The following is a 20,064-nucleotide window of genomic DNA, read 5'->3' as shown; positions in this document are numbered from 1 at the left end:
GTAATGAAACCTCTGCATGTGTTTAATCCACTCACCTCTTCTTTTCTCCTTCTTGTTCTTCTTGTTCTTCTTCTTGTTGTTGTTGTTGTTGTTCTTCTTCTTCTTCTTCTTCTTCTGCTTCTTTCGTGTTTATTGGCGGTTGGCAAACCAACTTGTAGGTGCATTACCGCCACCAACTGGACTGGAGTGTGGACAAGAGACTATGCAGAAAACAAGAAACAAAACAAAGAACCAAAACTCTAGATTATTTTAAAAGTATTTCTTTTAGAAACGTAATAATCTCACAATATATATTGCCTGATGTTTCCCTAACAGCCCTGATAGCGACAAGTCATGGAATGTTGCTTTCTTCAGTGTCTGGAAAAGCACATTTCTCTGAGTACTATATTTCCTGCAAAGCAGTAAAACATGCTCAACAGTTTCTGGCTGGCTGCAGTGTACACACTTTCCGGTTGGATGCTTTCCTATTATACTTAAAGTATGGTTGAGACCTGTATGACCTATTCTCATCCCAGAAATGACATTTTCCTCCCTTCTTTCAAACCCCACCTTCCTTCCATCCCCAACATACCTTTGCATTTTATAAAGATGTCTTCCTGTATCACTAAGGTCCCAATGATCTTGCCATGTTGTTTGTGCATATTTCTGAATGAATGTTTGAACCTCCGCTTTGCTGAGTGGAACTTCTATGTCTATGTTCATACTTCTGAGTGAGTGTTTGGCCAGAATATCCACCTGTTCATTACCCTCCACACCAACATGAGCAGGAACCCAGAGGAAACGAGTTGCTATGCCTTTGATTTGCATTTGATATACAATTAGAAATATTTCATTTATTATGTCCGTTCTAGATGAAGATCTGCCTGATCGTATACTCGATAATGCTGAAAAGCTGTCAGATGCAATTCCACTGTTATGTATTTCTTTCTCCTCTATCTATTTCAATGACAGCACCAATGCCAACAACTCTGTGGTGTATACTGACACATGGTCTGTTACCCTTTTCTCTATATGTGTATTACTCACTGGGATATACACTGCTGCCCCTGCACACCCTGCCTCTGGATCTTTGGAGCCATCTGTAAATATGATTGTTGAGTCTGAGTGATATCTTGCAAAGTGATTCTGGACTATGCGCCATACTGGTAGTTCTTTCTTTTCCTTGAACTCCTCTCGTATATTGAGGTCTGCACTTGGCAATGGGAACAACCAGGGTGGAATGGACCAGATTGGAGCTGTGGGGCAATACTGTATTTGATTCAAAGCTATACTTGCTGCTTTAACATCGCCAATCCATCCAACACTTGTTAAATGTGACTCATTGTGCTCCCAGCATGCTTTCAAGATACTTTCCGCAGGATGACTATCACTGTGCCCCTGAAGGTTTACCCAGAATGCAACATTAACTTCACTCTTCTTATCCTTAAAGGCATTTCTCCCATTTCCACCTGCATTGCTGATACTGGAGATGTTTTAAAAGCCACTACATATCCTCAGGGCCTGAGCTTGTAGGACATCGAGCTTTTTAAGGTTAGATTCTGCTGCTGCCATGAACGCTACACACCCATCATCGAATACAGGTCTCATGAGCGCCCAATATATATTCAGAAGTGATGACCTACTCGCTCCCCACTCCTGCCCCGCCAAACACCGAAGTACATTGTTGACCTTTTTACATTTATTTTTATCTTTTCCTATATGACTGCTCCATGTTAGCTTTCCGTCAAACAAACACCAAGACATCTTATTGTATTAACCTGTTCAAGAGGTTGCTCATACAATTTTAACGATATAGGAGCAATGTTATGGCATTTTGTAAAACAAATGACCTGCGTCTTAGCTACTGACAGTTTGAATCCCCATGTATTTGTCCACTTCTCCACTTCAACTATTGCAGCTTGTATTTTCTTTCCAACATGTGCTACATTGCGCCCTTTTGCCCACAAAGCCCCATCATCTGCAGACAAAGATTTCCCCACACTTGGATGAACTTGATTAAAGATGTCATGCATCATTATATTGAACATCAACGGACCACACACACTGCCTTGCGGAGTACCATTTCCACAGCATAAACACCTGAATATTCTGCACCTACTCTTACTTGTATTTTCCTGTCCAGTAAAACATTCATAACCCAATTATAAGCTTTACCACCAATTCCCAATGACTTGAACTTGATTAGTAGTCCTTCCTTCCAGAGCATGTCATAATGATGCAATGTCAGCAATGATGACATGTATAGCCGCATGTCATCATGTCAGCTGGTTGTCTTGGTGGTGCCCAGCAAACAATGTGGGCTTCGTAAATAATTGGACAGCCTTCTGGGGAAAACCTGGTCTGATTAAGAGAGACGGCATTCATCCTACTTTGAAAGGTGCAGATCTCATTTCGGCAAACATGTCAGGGCTTTGTGGACTTAATCCATGACAAACTGGAGTTGAGACCAGGAGGCAGAGTCGCAGTCTTACACGCTTCTCTGCGCTCTCTCCTAGGCAGTCACCCATAGGAATCCAGAACCCAATAAAATACCCAATATTAGCGGTGTGTGTGTCTGCCCAAGGACAATTTAAGGTAAAACCTAATAGAGGTGTCATACATAATAACCTAATAAAAGTAAATGTAACAACTACTACAGTGCAACAAAACAGGAAGATTAAATGTGGTCTCTTAAACATAAGATCTCTAGCATCTAAAGCAATATTGGTAAATGATTTAATATCAGATTATAATATTGATATATGCTGTCTCACTGAAACTTGGTTGAGACATGAAGAATATGTCAGTATAAATGAGGCCACTCCACCCAGCCATGTCAACACTCATATTGCTCGAGGCACGGGCCGAGGAGGTGGAGTTGCAGCAATCTTTGACTCAAGTTTACTTATCAATACTAAACCAAAATGTCAATTATACCTCTTTTGAAAGCCTTGTTTTTAGTCTTACGCATCCGACCTGGAAAACTTTGCAGCCAATCTTATTTGTTACAGTGTATCGTGCACCAGGTCCTTATTCAGAATTCTTATCAGAATTCTCTGAGTTTTTATCAACTTTGGTTCTTAAAACAGACAAAGTAATTATCATAGGTGACTTTAATATTCATGTTGACGATGATAAAAATAGCCTTACTGTTGGATTTAACTCTATATTAGATTCTGTTGGTTTCCGTCAGAGTGTAAATAAACCAACCCACTGCTATAATCACACTCTCGACCTTGTTCTGACTTATGGTATTGAAATTGAGCAACTATTAGTCGAACCGCATAATCCTGCTTTATCCGACCATTTCTTAGTAACTTTTGAAGTACTATTACGAGACTACAAAGCATTAGTCAAAAGCAGAAACCTATCTGTTAGTGCTATAGCCACATTTAAGGAAGAGATTCCACCAATACTTAACTTGATAGAATGTCTGCATGTAGGGGAGGAAACTTATACAAAATGTACACCACCCCAAATTGATCATGTTGTTGATAGTGCTATAGATGCGCTGCGAATAAAATTAGACTCTGTTGCTCCTTTGAAAAAGAAGAAAATAAAACAACATAGATTAGCTCCATGGCATAATGCCGAAACCCGCAAAATAAAGCAAAAGTCTAGACAACTTGAAAGGATATGGCGTTCCACTAAACTTGAAGAATCTCGTTTAACTTGGCATTTTACTCTCAATGAATATAAGAAAGCACTGCGTAAAGCGAGAGCAGCCTACTACTCTTCATTAATAGATGAGAATAAGAATAATGCAAGATTTCTTTTCAGCACTGTAGCCAGGCTGACAGAGAGCCACAGCTCCATTGAGCCTTCTATTCCCATAGCACTCAGTAGTAATGATTTTATGTGCTTTTTTAACGATAAAATTGTTACTCTTAGAAACAAAATTAATGACCTCTTGCCTTTGACCAGTATAGTGTTATCAACAGCTCCCGGAATCGTAAGTTCTAATATTACACTAGATAGTAAACTAGAATGCTTTTCAGCCATTAACCTTGAACAATTACATTCAATGATTCTCTCTTCTAAACCATCAACGTGCATGTTAGACCCAATTCCAACTAAGCTGTTGAAGGAAGTTTTTCCATTAATTAGCACTTCTTTATTAAATATTATCAATATGTCTTTATTATCAGGCTATGTTCCACAATCATTCAAAGTAGCAGTGATGAAACCACTTCTTAAAAAGCACAACCTCGATCCAGAGGTTTTAGCCAACTATAGACCTATTTCTAATCTTCCGTTCCTCTCAGAGATTCTTGAGAAAGCGGTCGCTAAACAGTTGTGTGATTACTTAAAAAACAATGCTTTATCTGAAGACTTTCAGGCTGGCTTTAGAACACATCATAGCACAGAGACAGCTCTGGTTAAAGTCACAAATGATATTCTAATAGCCTCAGACAAGGGACTTGTCTCTATTCTTGTTTTGCTCGATCTCAGTGCTGCATTTGATACTATCGACCATGACATCCTATTGCAAAGACTAGAGCACTTAGTTGGCATACAGGGAACTGCTTTAGGCTGGTTTAGGTCCTATCTATCTGAACGCTCTCAGTTTGTACGTGTTAACGATGAATCTTCCATGCAAACCAAAGTTAGCCATGGAGTGCCACAGGGCTCAGTGCTCGGACCTATTTTGTTCACATTATATATGCTTCCGTTAGGCAATATTATAAGGAATCATTCTGTAAACTTTCATTGTTATGCGGATGATACTCAACTATATTTATCAATCAAGCCTGATGAAATTAATCATCTAAATAAAATTCAAGACTGCCTTAAGGACTTAAAAACGTAGATGACCTTAAACTTTTTGATGTTAAACACGACCAAAACTGAAGTTATTGTACTTGGCCCGAAGAATCTACGAAACAAATTATCTAAAGATATACTAACTATGGATGGCATTAATTTGGCCTCCAGTGAGACTATAAGGAATCTTGGTGTTATATTTGATCAGGATTTATCCTTTAACGCCCACATAAAATCAATTTCAAGGACCGCCTACTTCCATCTACGTAACATTGCAAAAATCAGGCATATCTTGCCTCAAAACGATGCAGAGAAACTAGTCCATGCATTTGTTACTTCTAGGCTGGATTATTGTAACTCCTTATTATCAGGGAGTACCAAGAAGTCAGTCAAGTGGCTTCAGCTGATTCAAAATGCTGCGGCTCGTGTACTAACCAGAGTTAGGAGAAGGGACCACATTACTCCTGTTCTGGCTGCCTTACACTGGCTCCCTATAGAACACAGGATAGAATTTAAAATTCTTCTTCTCGCCTACAAAGCCCTTAATGGGCAGGCGCCATCTTACCTTAAAGAACTCATTATACCCTACTGTCCTACTAGGGCATTGCGTTCCAAGAATGCAGGGTTGTTGGTTGTTCCTAGAGTCTCTAAAAGTACAATGGAAGCCAGAGCCTTTTCTTATCAAGCTCCACATTTGTGGAATCAGCTTCCAGTTTGTGTTCGGGCGGCAGACACCCTATCCGTTTTTAAGAGTGCGCTTAAGACCTTCCTTTTTGATAAAGCTTATAGTTAGGGCTGATTAGATTCAGCCCCTAGTTTTGCTGATATAGGCTTAGTTTGTCGGGGGTCATCTTACTTCTTCCTTCTCTCTGTCTATACCTGTGTACTCAGTGGTGTAGTCTACGTGATACGCGGGTATACGCCGTATACCCACTAGAAAATGCCAGTGATTTCCGTATACCCTCTTAAAAATGAGCGCTGATACGTAACAACTTCATTTTGTGACTGCGCTTTCACACTTTCGCCTCTTCGTTAATACTTTTGGACGTCTGGAGCTTCCGTCGCATGTGGCCTGTGGCCTGTTGCTAAGCAACAGCAACACACGGCTCTGACAAACCCCAAGTTTCTCTAACGTTATCAGAATTTGATCCGTCCACCATTCAAGTTCGCGGAGCGCTAAACAGGAAGCAAACATGAAACGAAAACAGACGACAATATTTCAATGTTTTCCCCTATTACCACTATAGAAGAAGAGCCATGTCAGGTGGCTGTCCTAAAGGTGATATCATTAACGTAACTGTAGCTAACTTGCTAACTTGCTAGCTAACTTGATCAACGTTAGTGTGGTGGATCAATGGAAGAGAAAGGGAGGGAGATAGTGTGTGTGTGTGTGTGTGTGTGTGTGTGTGTGTGTGTGTGTGTGTGTGTGTGTGTGTGTGTGTGTGTGTGTGTGTGTGTGTGTGTGTGTGTGTGTGTGTGTGTGTGTGTGTGTGTGTGTGTGTGTGTGTGTGTGTGTGTGTGTGTGTTGTCAGAACACAATGTTTATATTATCTCCTTGTTTCGGACACAGATGAGAGCTCCTGGCCAGCCTTGTGGACCGAAAGTCAGGCTATGGAATTTAAGAACAGGCATCCTTGGTTAGAGTGGAGGGACAGAAAGTTAGGTAAATAGATTAGACGACATGAGACGTCCAGACTCCAGAGCACACATAATAGCCCAGGAGCTCACGGAGAAGGGTGGACAGGATTTAGTTGGAAATTTGGTGAGAGCTGTGTCAGAGACTGTGTTTGCAGAGACAGATTCTGTATTCAGAACAGCATACTATCTTGCGAAGATGAACCAACCTTTTACTGACCATGATAGTCTCATTGAGCTTCAGGAACGAAATGGTGCCAAAATGGGCACTAGTCTGCACTCAAGGTACAGTTCCACAAAAATTGTAAAACACATAGCAAAAGAGATGCAGAAACAAATAGTTCACAGTATTGTGACATCTTCAAGCAAGTTGTCTGTTCTCATTGACGAGGCTCCATCTGCAGGGCGAGTGGACGAACACAGTGAACCCAGTATGACATGTCGAGGTGAAGCTTATTTGTTAATTTGTTTCTTGTTTGAAGCTAATTTGTCTTGTAGCACTTCAAGGATGTTTGCTTGTTCATTTAAGCTGATACAGTACATAGTTTGACAATGATTTATGGAAGATAATAGCGCTGAACAAGTTTGAATAAACTAATGCATTGAAAAATAGGTTTAAAATGATTATTGTGTGATATTTGTGCAGATCTATGCGAAACACAGATGTTTTTTTAAGTGTAGAATATGATGTGTGGGCCAGGACATCTGTAGCATGACCGTATTTATTGTATATTACTTGAAAATTGCAGTAGGCCATATTGAGATATTGATAAAGAATGTCGATTAATTGTTCAACCCTAGAAGATAAGTGGGCTTTTTCCATCATTGTTCATTCTTTTATTTTTTTATTGTTAATGTCACTGGCAGTTAAAAGTCACATACAAATGCTTATAATACATTGACATGTTGATAACACATAACCAGTCTCAAGACTAGTTATGCATTAGTGAGTGTGATGGTGTTCATGAGGTGTTGTTTCGAGACAGGTGTCGCTCCGCGATGCGTCGCTCTAGGATGGATGAATACAATTATTAGAGTATACCCAATACAAAAAAGTAGACTACACCACTGTGTGTACTCTCATGTTCCGATTAACCCAGCTTCCCCAAATGTCTTTCTTTTTGGTGTCTATATACGCTGGGATCCGGAGACATGGATGATCCTGCGGTCCTGTGTCCTGGATCGCGAGCGCTGGATCTTGAGTCGTGGCTGTGGTCCTGGATCATCGGTCCTGATGGATATCCTCGTGGATTCATCTTCCTATTATACACACATGCATTTCCAAACATTTGGACTACCTATGTTGCAAATGTATTATCTTTTCAATTTACACACGGCATCTATTGCACGTCTGTCCGTCCTGGGCGAGGGATCCCTCCTCTGTTGCTCTCCCTGAGGTTTCTCCCATTTTTCCCTTTAAACTGGGTTTTCTTTGGAAGTTTTTCCTTGTACGATGTGAGGGTCTGAGGACAGAGGGTGTCATATTGTCATACTGATATTCTGTACACACTGTGAAGACCACTGAGACAAATGTAACATTTGTGATATTGGGCTATATAAATAAACATTGATTGATTGATTGATTGATTGATTGATTGATTGATTGATTGATTGATTGATTGATTGATAGTATAAACATTGATTTTAATTTCTTACAGTAGGAGAGGTTTTGGGGTTTAGGAGGGAGGAAGGAAGATTAGGATTAGGTAAAAAGGTAGGGAGTGGTTAGGGTTAGGATGGGGGGAAGGGAAGGGTTAGATTGAAGGGAGGGAAGAGAACTGCTACCCGGGAACGTTCATACTGGGTCGTTTATTTATTTTAAAAAAATTATCCAACGAGTTAGAGACCACAAAGGAAGTGTAGTACCCCGTTTGGCCACAAGACTCCGGCGCACTCCTGGGGGCTTGGTTCAACCTCCACTGTCCGCGGTCGCAGCTAGACCCTTCTCAGCCACCGTAGTGTCGTATCAGGTGGGCGTGTCGTGTACCATCGTGTCCGCCGTGTACTGGCCGCGGCCGCTGCTCGACCCTTCTCGCCAAAACGAGAGAAGAAGAAGGAGAAAAGAAGAGGTGAGTGGATTAAACACATGCAGAGGTTTCATTAAGTGTATTTACACCTCTTAGCTTACAGTTAATCACGAATCAGAAGTTATCTTATTTAACACAACAGCTATAATCTTGGAAGAAAGAAACTCACAAAAAAACTTTAAAATGTGCGACAAAAATAGTCTCAATCTATCTTTAAATAAAGGCTAACAGCTACCGTCTAACAGCTACAGTCTAACAGCTACAGACTAAAAGCTAAAGTCTGAAAGCTAACGGCTATCGGCTAACAGCTACAATAATTCCAGTTCGGCTCTGGGGAGTAACAGTTGATTTGTAATGCTCAGCTGACTTTATGTTAGTTATTTATTACACCAGTTGTCTTTAAGACGGTTTGAGTTGTTGTGTTGGTGCTCTTTGCCATAGATATGGGTTTAAATGTATGCTAACTAGCTTATTAGCATCGCCATTCACCACGACGTAGCATTTTTCCCATTGAAATGAATGGGGTTCTTCAGTTAGCTGCTAACGCTAAGCTAAGCGACGGTTTAGCTCATTAGATAAATAGATATACTTTATTTAAATAATGATTTATCTTAAACTGGGAAATGATTGTGTCCCAGCAGAAGTGTTTTCAGGCATTACACGAGTTAAACATATTTAAAAGATGCAATAAGATAATACAAATGAAGCATTAGCAGCAAGTATACACACAGGACACATATCACTAGAGTATCTAAAGAATACACAATATACAGAAAATACTGTATACATGGAGTACATTAAACAGTCTCACTAGCTAATGTTTGCTTTCTGTGTTAACTTAGTGATAGTTTCACACGGATAGCGTTATAACCGTGGTTCAAACATCCATTAATGTCACTTTCTATGAGAATAAAGTCATTTTAATGAAATAAAAGTGAACTAACTGTGAGCTGTAAGTTAGAATGTAAGTTGCTACACAGATTATGATGAATTATATCTAAATATTTGTATTATATTAATAATAATGTACACAGAAAACCAAGTTGTTATCGTAATGGTTAAAGTAATGTGCATGTAACGTTAATAACTATCTGACCTTTCTATCATGTTCTCCTCTGCTTAGCATCACATGGACCAAATGGATCCATTTGGACCATGTTTACGTCACAGCAGCATAGATGAGACAAGGCACTGCACGTGGTGTGATAAAACACTACATAGAAGCATCCAGAAATAGAACATATCATTGAATAAACTCTTTGAATTCCTCCTCTTCACTGCTGACAGTTTATGATGAATTATATCTAAATATTTGTATTATATTAATAATGGAGCAGCTCTGTGGTCTTCATCAGGACAGCTGATGAGCAGCATGGAGGAGAAGAAGGAGGCCCCTGGAGCTCAGGTCAGTGTGCACTTCATCACAAGATATTCCTAATTCCAGCGTTTCCGCCAGGCGGGCGTCTTGCCTTCATTTGACGCCCTTATTCAGCTCGGAGCGCCATCTACTAGGGGTGTGACGCAGGGCTCGACATTAAGGACTGCCCGATGGCCCGGGGCCGTCTAGTATCTAGCTCGGGCAAGGAAGCCTCACCTGCTGGGTGCCCCATCGGGCAATCTATCATGCCAGTATCATGCAGCTCGCGGATCCAGTAGTGAGGGACCCGACAGTGAAACTAAACATATCTATAACTAGTTACGGTAGTTTGAGAGGTCATTAAAATAGCTACGTGTGATATTCTAACCTGAAGTGTGTGTTTTGTCCGCTCACCGCTGCAGCTGATCTCTCTCTCCCGTCAGATCAGACTTCACTCGCGTTTATGTCCATATCGATCAGATGCAGCTAGTTCTAGCTAATGATAGACTACCTGCTTATTAAAAGACACCTAAACAATAAGTGTTGCTATGCAACCGGGTGAGGCCACAAAGTATAGCGCAGCATTATGCATGTGTTTACATGCCCACCGGAACCCCGAGGCATTACCAACAGATCAACGCACAATCAACCCATCCAGGACATCTCTTTCTCCACATTACGTGTTAGATATTAGAGTTGACTATTCTTGTCTATCACATACTCTTCTTGTCTGTCACATCCTCTTCTTGTCTGTCACATCCTCTTCTTGTCTGTCACATCCTCTTCTTGTCTGTCACATCCTCTTCTTGTCTGTCACATACTCTTCTTGTCTGTCACATACTCTTCTTGTCTGTCACATCCTCTTCTTGTCTGTCACATACTCTTCTTGTCTGTCACATACTCTTCTTGTCTGTCACATAAGTGGCGCAACTGAAGCGGTATTGCGCTAAAGGGAAATTATTTTGACCGAAGAGATTTAGGTTTTCCGGCTCTGACGTCGCCATTTTGTGTGCTTCGCGGATACGCTCGTCTCCTCTCTGTGGGCTCAGAGCAGCCTCATAATACACACGTGCACACAGAAGGATCCACACTTGTGTTTTTCAAAGCACACAAATGTGTTCCGTTTCATGTTCATGTAACCAAAATCCAAACACAGAAAGAAGTACAGATGTACTTTTGATCCTCACATATTAGTTTTCCGGTTAAAACCTCTGCACCTGCAAACAACCCGCTCTCTGTGCACGGATCGCTGGGCCTTCGTGTGAGGGGTTTTGAGACTCCCCTGACGCTCAGCAGATCCGTACTTGTAATTTGTTCTATCTATAGCCAATCAGATGTCTCCTTCATTCTAAGCCAATCACTTGAGCGCGCCCCACGAGGGTATGATTTATTGCGTTCATGACGCTTCATGTACGCATTGTGCGCAGTCCGGTCAGCTCACTAAACAGAGGGCGGAGCTTCAGGTGATCCTGCAGAGCTGCGTGTCTCCGTCAGACTCAGCAGCTGGTCTGATCTCTCTCTCGTCCGGTTACACTTCACTCGCCTTTATAAATATAAATAAATAAATATAAAAGTAAATATCGGCCGTAATGAACCGTGACCTAAAACCCGAGGTACGTACGGAACCAAAATGTTTGTAAACCGTTAAACCCCTACCGAATGAAGAGACTATCCAGTTATACATTACGCGGCTGGCAATACATCGAGCTTTCACTCATTTGAAAAGGCATCAGCGAACGTGAATATCACCGGTACCAAAAGAAAACCGACTGAAGTGCAAACCCAACTCCCGCTAGCATGTAGCCTCCACCGCTCGCAGAGAGTTCAGACCGAGCCAGAGCTATTACCAACGCCAAGTATCCTCGTGTTGCCATGGTAGCAAAGCGCTACGTGGCTGTGCTGCCTCTGTCCCTAGAGAGGGTGTTCTCCACAGCAGGAGACATGCTAGTGCCAGCAGATCTGCCCTTTCTGCAGCCATGTGGACGAGTTCATCTTTCTTTAGACGACATGAAAACACAACGACAAGCAAGTCCTGATGCCAAGCTGCTGCTCAGGAACAGTGCAGTTCAGATGCAGGTTATTTCAGTTCATCCACAAGCTGCACCTCAATGTTCATTTCATTAGATTCTGTATTTATTTGAGTGAATATTCACAGTTTAATAATAATTTAAAAACTATATATTTTGTGATAATTGTTTCTGCGGTACCGAAAACGTACCGGACTGAACCGTGACCTAAAACCCGAGGTACGTACGGAACCAACATGTTTGTGAACCGCTACACCCCTACCGTATACAGACCAGTGTGCGGAAAAGAACACGTCCCACCGTCCGGGACGTGTTATTCACAATATCGGACAAGTCGATCTTTCAATCGACTTGTCCGGCGGACAAGTGACGTGTTTGGCCCCGATGTATTGACAAGTTATTGATACATTCAGTTTACAAAAGGCAGAACTCATTCGCACATTGTACGTGTCCGCCATTGTTCGTTTAGAAATGTTAGTTTGGGTTCTGCTTGTGGATTCCTAAATGCATCTCGCCGCTTTCTGTGCAGTTAGACGGGGCGGGCGGGAAGTGCAGCACAGCGGCCGGGTCGGGAAGCAACACTCGGTTCAGGGCCGAGCTCTCTCTCTGTCTCTCTCGCTCTCTGTCTGTCTCTCTGTCTCTCTCTCTGTCTCTCTCTCTTTGTCTCTCTCTCTGTGTCTGTCTCTTTCTCTCTCTCTCTGTCTCTCTCTCTCTTTCTCTCTCTCTGTCTCTCTCTCTGTGTCTGTCTCTTTCTCTCTCTCTCTGTCTGTCTCTCTCTCTCTTTGTCTCTCTCTCTGTGTCTGTCTCTTTCTCTCTCTCTCTGTCTCTCTCTTTGTCTCTCTCTCTGTCTCTCTCTCTGTCTCTCTCTCTCTTTGTCTCTCTCTCTTTGTCTCTCTCTGTCTCTCTCTCTTTCAAATCAAATCAAGTTTATTTATAAAGCACATTTTAAAACAACTTTCGGTCACGCCAAAGTGCTGTACATGAACAAAAAATATACGGAACATATTGCAATTTGCAGCATTTAAGTTAAAAACAACAAATATAAAGGCAGACACAGTTAAAATACAAAATGAAAAATGTCATGCTCTGCTCACTTTTAAAAGGCCAGAGAGAAAAAGTGTGTTTTTAGAGAGGATTTAAAAGCCCCTAGTGTCTGGGCCGACCTCACAGGTAAGGGCAGAGTGTTCCAGAGCCTGGGACCAGCTGCTGCGAAGGCTCGGTGCCCTCTAGTTTTTAGCCTGGTTTTCGGCACTACCAGCAGCATTTGGTCGGCAGACCTTAGAGCTCTGGCTGGGGTGTATCGCTGGATTAAGTCAGCTATATAAGCCGGAGCCAGCCCGTTTACGGCCTTAAAAACAAATAAAAGGAGTTTAAAATCTATTCGGAACCGAACTGGAAGCCAGTGAAGTGAGGCCAGAATGGGGGTAATGTGGTCACGCCTTTTGTGGCCAGTCAGGAGACGTGCAGCTGCGTTCTGTACTAGCTGCAGGCGTTTTATGGATGCCTGATCCATGCCCACATACAAAGCGTTGCAGTAGTCCAGTCGCGATGTCACAAAAGCGTTAATTACCCTCTCTAAGTCTTTAAAAGATAAAAACGACTTGGTCTTAGCCAATAGTCGTAATTTAAAAAAGCAGGTTTTGACTATGCTGCTGACCTGTTTATCGAATTTAAAAGTGCTATTGAAGGTTACTCCAAGGTTCGTTACAGCGGGGAGGATGTTTTTACTCAGGGAGCCAAGAATGTCAACCTGGGTGGCCGGAGGTTGGGGTCCAAAAAAAATTACCTCGGTCTTGCTCTCGTTGAGGGTGAGGAAGTTTTGGCTCAGCCAGGATTTAATTTCAGCCGAGCAGTCCATCAATTGCTGTAAGGAGTTGGCATTAGCATTGAGAGGTAGATATATCTGAACGTCATCAGCGTAGCAGTGGAAGGGGATGTTGTGCTTGGAGAGAATTGCACCTAGGGGCAGTATATATAATAGAAAAAGGATGGGGCCCAGAATAGAACCTTGGGGAACCCCACAGGTAAGGGGGGCTTTTGCAGAGGAGAAGGCACCTAGCTGCACTGAAAGGCTACGGTCTGTTAGGTAGGACCTGAACCATGCCAGAGCAGAGCCTGTGATGCCTGCGGACTGTTCGAGCCGCGACAACAGAATGCTGTGGTCCACGGTATCGAAGGCCGCTGTCAGGTCCAACAGCACCAGGACAGCTGGGCTACCTGAGTCGGCGGCTAGGAGGAGATCATTAAAAACTCTTAAAAGGGCTGTTTCAGTGCTGTGCATTGGTTTGAAACCAGACTGAAACTTTTCATGGATGCCATGCGTGGTTAAAAAAGACTGCAGCTGGGCATAGACTACTCGCTCCAGCTCTTTAGATAAAAACGGTAGCTGGGAGATGGGCCTAAAATTTGCAAGAATGGAGGGGTCGAGATTTTTCTTTTTTAGCAGTGGCTTGACCACAGCATGTTTGAAGGCAGCTGGGACACATCCTGAGCTGAGAGGTGTTTATAAGTAATAAAATACTTGCTCCAACTGAATCGAAAACGTCTCTGAGAAGGCGAGAAGGAATGCTGTCTGAGGTGCAGTTTGTCGGCCGCAGGTGCTTGACAACACTCTTTGTCTCTCTCTCTTTCTCTCTCTCTCTGTCTCTCTCTTTTTGTCTCTCTCTTTGTCTCTCTCCCCCTCTCTCTCTCTCTCCCCCCTCTCTCTCTTATTATTGATATATATATATAATATTTAATATTCTATTTTAAAAAGTAAAGTCCTTTCGGGTCTAGGGCTGGGCGATTTTTTCGGTTTTCACGATTAATTTGCAATCCGCAGATTTGTTTTGCTTTCAGGGACTCCGTAGTAGCTTACTCTCTCACTTTCCAGAACGTGCACAAAGCTCAGCCACATTGCCTGTGACTACCCGATCTGCAGCTCTGCCCGATCTGCTGTTGTTATGCTGTGTTCATTGTTGAGCATAACAGAGGACTCAGACATTGTACATTACATATATATCTAAACACGCCTTTTCTCCTCCTTATCTCTTTCATGACTTTCCATTTAATATGGTTTTGAACGCTGTAATCAATACTCAAGACAGGAAAAACTTAACGGCTGGTTTCATTTCTGGTAGTTCCGGTTGTTGTCTCATGCTACCCACGTCTGTAAACAAACGTATTCAAATAAACTGTACCTACATTTAATATTCAGCAATAATAATATCTCGACGTCTATACAGTAGTTGTAGTGTTGAAATCAGTAGGTTTCGGTGTGCAACACTCCGTGTCATATCGCTACTAAATTCACCTCTATAGTAAATGGTATATTAGCCACATGCTAAATGCTAACCGGAGATGAAGGATTTTCAGAATAAAAGCTTAACAACTGCGCACGAGAACTTCTGTTTTTTCAGTATAAAACAGCATTTAAACTGATGGTATGTTTAAGGTACTTGTGCCATCAAAAACAGATGAAGAACTCATTCCTAAAAAAGGTGCTACTTCAGTTGTATGGAAGTGGTTCGGGTACAAGCGGTCATACATAGAACAAACAACTGTTCTCTGTAAGGTCTGTAGAAAGACAACTTCCTAGAAAGTTAAAGGGATGTTATTTTGTTTGAGGGTATTTTTTTATCATTCATTTCATTATCATTATTTATTATTTGTTGTATTTCATTTTACAAGTTTTTTCAGGGATGGCCTACAAGAGATTTTTTTTTCAGTTTGATAAAAAAAAAAAAATCTTTGCACATTAATGACAGCCAAGTGCCGTGGTGCTGTTTTTTGTTTTGTTTTTTTATTCTTGAACAACTGATTTGTTCGCCTAGACTACTTGGTAATCTCATTTATTTTTATTGTGTTAATAAAGAAAATATGTATTTAAATTTTGCCTTGGTCTGGTTTGTTTAGAAAATCAAGGTTTAAATCGAAGATTGTCCATTAGTTAGAAAAAAATTGAGATTTTATTTTTAGGCCAAATCTCGAGTCATCTGTCTCAAGTCATGAATACCAAGTCAAAGTCAAGTCGAGTCTTTTATCAATGTTAGTCAAGCAAGTCTCAAGTCAAAAAATAGGCAAGTCAAGTCATGTGACTCGAGTGAAGTCATGTGACTCGAGTCCCCCACCTCTGGTATATACTTTGGTTAGAATATTGCTGTATTACTGTATCAAATATAATAAAGACAAACAGTTGATAAGTAGTATTTTGTTACCTCAAGGTTTATATTAAGTGAGTTTTTATTGTGTTAACTTGTGTATTTATGCTTTTTAGATTGACTTTCTCTCTTTCTCTGTCGGTCTGTTCTAGAAACCGAAAGGAAGAGAGAGACGTCACAGCTGTCAGCAATGTGACAAATCCTTTACTGCATCTGGAACTTTAAAGAGCCACCTGCATATTCACACAGGAGAAAAACCTTACAGCTGTGAAGAGTGTGGGAAAACTTTCACTACATCAGGTGCTCTCAAAACACATCAACGTATTCACACAGGAGAAAAACCGTACAGCAGTGAAGAGTGTGGGAAAACTTTCACTACATCAAGTGCTCTCAAAACACATCAACGTATTCACACAGGAGAAAAACCGTACAGCTGTGAAGAGTGTGGGACAACTTTCACTACATCAAGTCATCTCAAATCACATCACCGTATTCATACTGGAGAAAAACCTTACAGCTGTGAAGAGTGTGGGACAACTTTCACTACATCAAGTACTCTCAAATCACATCAACGTATTCACACTGGAGAAAAACCTTACAGCTGTGAAGAGTGTGGGACAACTTTCACTAAATCAAGTAATCTCAAAACACATCAACGTATTCACACTGGAGAAAAACCTTACAGCTGTGAAGAGTGTGGGACAACTTTCACTAGATCAGATGCTCTCAAATCACATCAACTTATTCACACTGGAGAAAAACCTTACAGCTGTGAAGAGTGTGGGAAAACTTTCACTAGATCAGATGCTCTCAAATCACATCAACTTATTCACACTGGAGAAAAACCTTACAGATGTGAAGAGTGTGGGAAAACTTTCACTAGATTAGATACTCTCAAATCACATCGCCGTATTCATACTGGAGAAAAACCGTACTGGTGTGAAGAGTGTGGGAAAACTTTCACTACATCAGGTGCTCTAGAATCACATCGCCGTATTCATACTGGAGAAAAACCTTATAGCTGTGAAGAGTGTGGGACAACTTTCACTCAATCAGGTGCTCTAGAATCACATCACCGTATTCACACTGGAGAAAAACCGTACTGGTGTGAAGAGTGTGGGAAAACGGTCACTCAATCAGGTGCTCTCAAATCACATCTTCGTGTTCACTCGGGAGAAAAACCATAGTGGGTTTCAGAGTGTAGGAGCCGCAATTAAGCATGTTTTTTTTTTTTTCACAGTTTACAATAAACAATTCCCATCTATTGGCCTTGTGTTGGGTAATCCTTTTTTCCATTACAGATCCCATCCCAACAGCGCCATCTGTGGACGTAACGTCAGAATTGACAGGCATAATATTCACTGTTCCTTTGAGTTTTGTTTTCTGTCCGTCTGCCGACAGCGCGCTGTTTTATTGCTTTACATGCCAAGTTTTAAGTACACTGTCAATAGTTGTAGTATGAGCATCGTCTGGGCTGGCCGTCTGGTAGAATCGGTATGCTTTTCCTCCTGGGTCCACTTCCTCTCCTGTCACCTATGACCCCTTTTATACACCCCACCACCAAGTGTTCAAAATAACATTCAGGGTGTCCGCGGGGTCTTAAAAAGTATTAAAAATTGATAAATCAATTTAGCGAAAATTAAGGCTATTAAAAAATATTAAACGGCATTTTCCAAGGTATTAAGAAGGTCCACTGCAACGACATGTCGGGAAACCCCCTCAAGGTATCAGGCTGAGAGGCTCTGATACCTCATTCACACCAACGGTGTTTCAGGGCCGGTTCGGAGCTGGAGCTTGAAAAGCACCGGGTTTTCCTGTTCACACCGCAGCGGAGCAGCCTCTTAGCTCCGGAATCCGGTTCGTTTCAAGCACCAAAAAATTGTCCGGCCAGAGCAAAAGCACCGCATACGTCACACTTACGTCGAGGCGGGGGCAGAGACAGATCAACTCCTGAACAACAACAAGAAGCCGCCGTTTTATCCAGTTTGTACACAACGATGGAGAAACTTAACAAGAGTGTCAGTGTTTCTGCCATAGACTGTATATATAAAGGTTTCTGCTCATGGTGAAGCAACGTGTCTGCGTGTTAAGGTGGAACCTGAGCATTCACGTTGATCACCTCATTATAAATCTATAAAACTATCAATATTAAACTTCACTTCACGTGTTCATTTGAGAACAGCTGTTACATACCTGGGTGAAGGTTACAGTTCATTTAAATGAAAGATACAAAGTTACTCCACACTCATGGTTAAGAAATAAGACCGACCTCGGAAGCAGTTGTGTTTTAAAAAAACCTTTATTGACACGAGTACACTTTTTTTATAAGAATATAACCAAACCACAGAAATGACTCCGGAAAAGCTGCAGATAGAGCCATAAGAAATGAATGCAACTGATTTCATCCGCGCGGTTTGGCTTTATGAAGCAGGCACACAAACGGTTACGCCATGACGCAAACGATGAGGCAACGACGCATTACCAGTCGGACTCTGGGCGGTGTGAAAAGAGCCAGAGCTAAACCGACGAACTGGTCAAAGATTGAAACACTAATCCTCCGACTAGCACCTTCGTTCCTGATAAATAATATCCTATGTCATCCGAACTTAACTTTAAATCTGGGGGTTTTTTTTAGTTGTTAAAAGTTATTTTATTTTTTAAAGTTATAGATTTAAGTCTTTTTGTAAAATATTAATAAAGTAAATTAAAAGATATAAATTATGCTAATTTTAAAATCTGAAATGTTAAAATAAAAATTGTGAAGTGTATGGTTTTGACCTTGACATATGAAAATAGAAATCTGGTGAAAATCTAAATCCAGTGTGTACAGTGCATACCGACAGGTATGGAATTATGCAAATGCCTTAAAGAGCCTGTGACAGCATCCCAACAACTGTTGTGCAATGAAATATTGGGCTACTAGTAATCTCGAACCGTCAGTTTAAAAAAGAAAAAGCGATACCGTTCCGTTAAATATCAATAATTTCGAACATCGCGGGGAAATTCCTTCGACTCATTTTGAAGTTTTGGGGGAAGCCGGAAGTGACGTCAATGCGGGAACGCTTCGAGAGCCAAACACGGACAAAGTGTGTTGTCATGCGTAGAAATGGTGAATTACTGAGATTAGGCACGTTAATAACGTTTTAATGAAGTTGACTACAGTATATTCATATTTGTCAGTGCTTTCATGTCAATTCGGCGAACATAAACATAAATGATCGTGGTGAAGATGATGATTACATTAGGATTAAAAATCGGGAGTGAGAGCTGCTGAATTTCCTCCCGTCGGATATGATATAAAAACAAATCGATTATTTTTGTGGTTGTAAACTCAAGTGGATGAAACTACATTTATTAGTGCTTTCATGTCAATTCGGCGAACATATGATACATTAAATGATGAGTGAGGATGATGATTAAAAATCGTTTGTTTGAGCCGGTCTGCATTTCCTGATGAGAAAACAAACCGATGCTTTTTGTAGTTGTAGTACACCAACAACATGGATTAAACGTGTGTTTTTTTTACCACAATGTTGGGGAAATTAATGGATAAAATGCACGGATTATTATTATTATTCCCACTCCGATCGGGACACTAGGTCCACCGTTTCCCCGCAGCGAGGCTCCCCCCGTTGACAATTTACGTGGGCTGGGTGCAGTGGCGGACTGGCCATCGGGACGAATCCCGATGGGCCGGTACCGAAGTGGGCCGGTCAGATAAGTAACTAGCACATCCCCCATAGGCGGCGCGTGAGGCTCAGGTTTGAGAAGGCTAAATAACTTCTTTTACCTGACGCTGCCCGCCTCCGGCGTCTATAGAAAAGAGATCACTCTGTGTGCGGAGTTTAAATCTCTCAAGTCATATTACAGGATAAAGAAAATACAGTTTAAACTGCCGTATGCAGAGAAGACGCCGACGTGTCTCACTTATCATTCATATTACATCATCAATCAGATCATCGATCATATAATATCATAATATATTTCCTTATCTGAGTCAGCTTCTCCAGCCTCATCTGGCCGTGCAACACTCACAGTGTCACAGACTGTATGCAGAAGTATTATTTAACACTCGAGACAAATGTAATTAAAGTCAGATCCACTCGTGTCTTAGACGTGAACGCGCTCTCAGCTGG

General features: G+C 41.5%; 1 protein-coding gene and 1 pseudogene across 1 annotated transcript in view; one reads left to right on the top strand and one right to left on the bottom strand.

The window, feature by feature from the left end:
- Positions 1 to 20,064, top strand: part of LOC139433344 (zinc finger protein 91-like) — a 189,056-nt pseudogene that overhangs the window by 112,757 nt on the left and 56,235 nt on the right.
- LOC117441960 (uncharacterized) overlaps positions 1 to 20,064 on the bottom strand; it is a 605,495-nt gene that overhangs the window by 557,188 nt on the left and 28,243 nt on the right.

The sequence above is a fragment of the Pseudochaenichthys georgianus genome, unplaced genomic scaffold (assembly GCF_902827115.2).
Source record: "Pseudochaenichthys georgianus unplaced genomic scaffold, fPseGeo1.2 scaffold_223_arrow_ctg1, whole genome shotgun sequence".
Taxonomy (NCBI): Eukaryota; Metazoa; Chordata; class Actinopteri; order Perciformes; family Channichthyidae; genus Pseudochaenichthys; species Pseudochaenichthys georgianus.
This window is presented reverse-complemented; position numbering and strand designations above follow the sequence as displayed.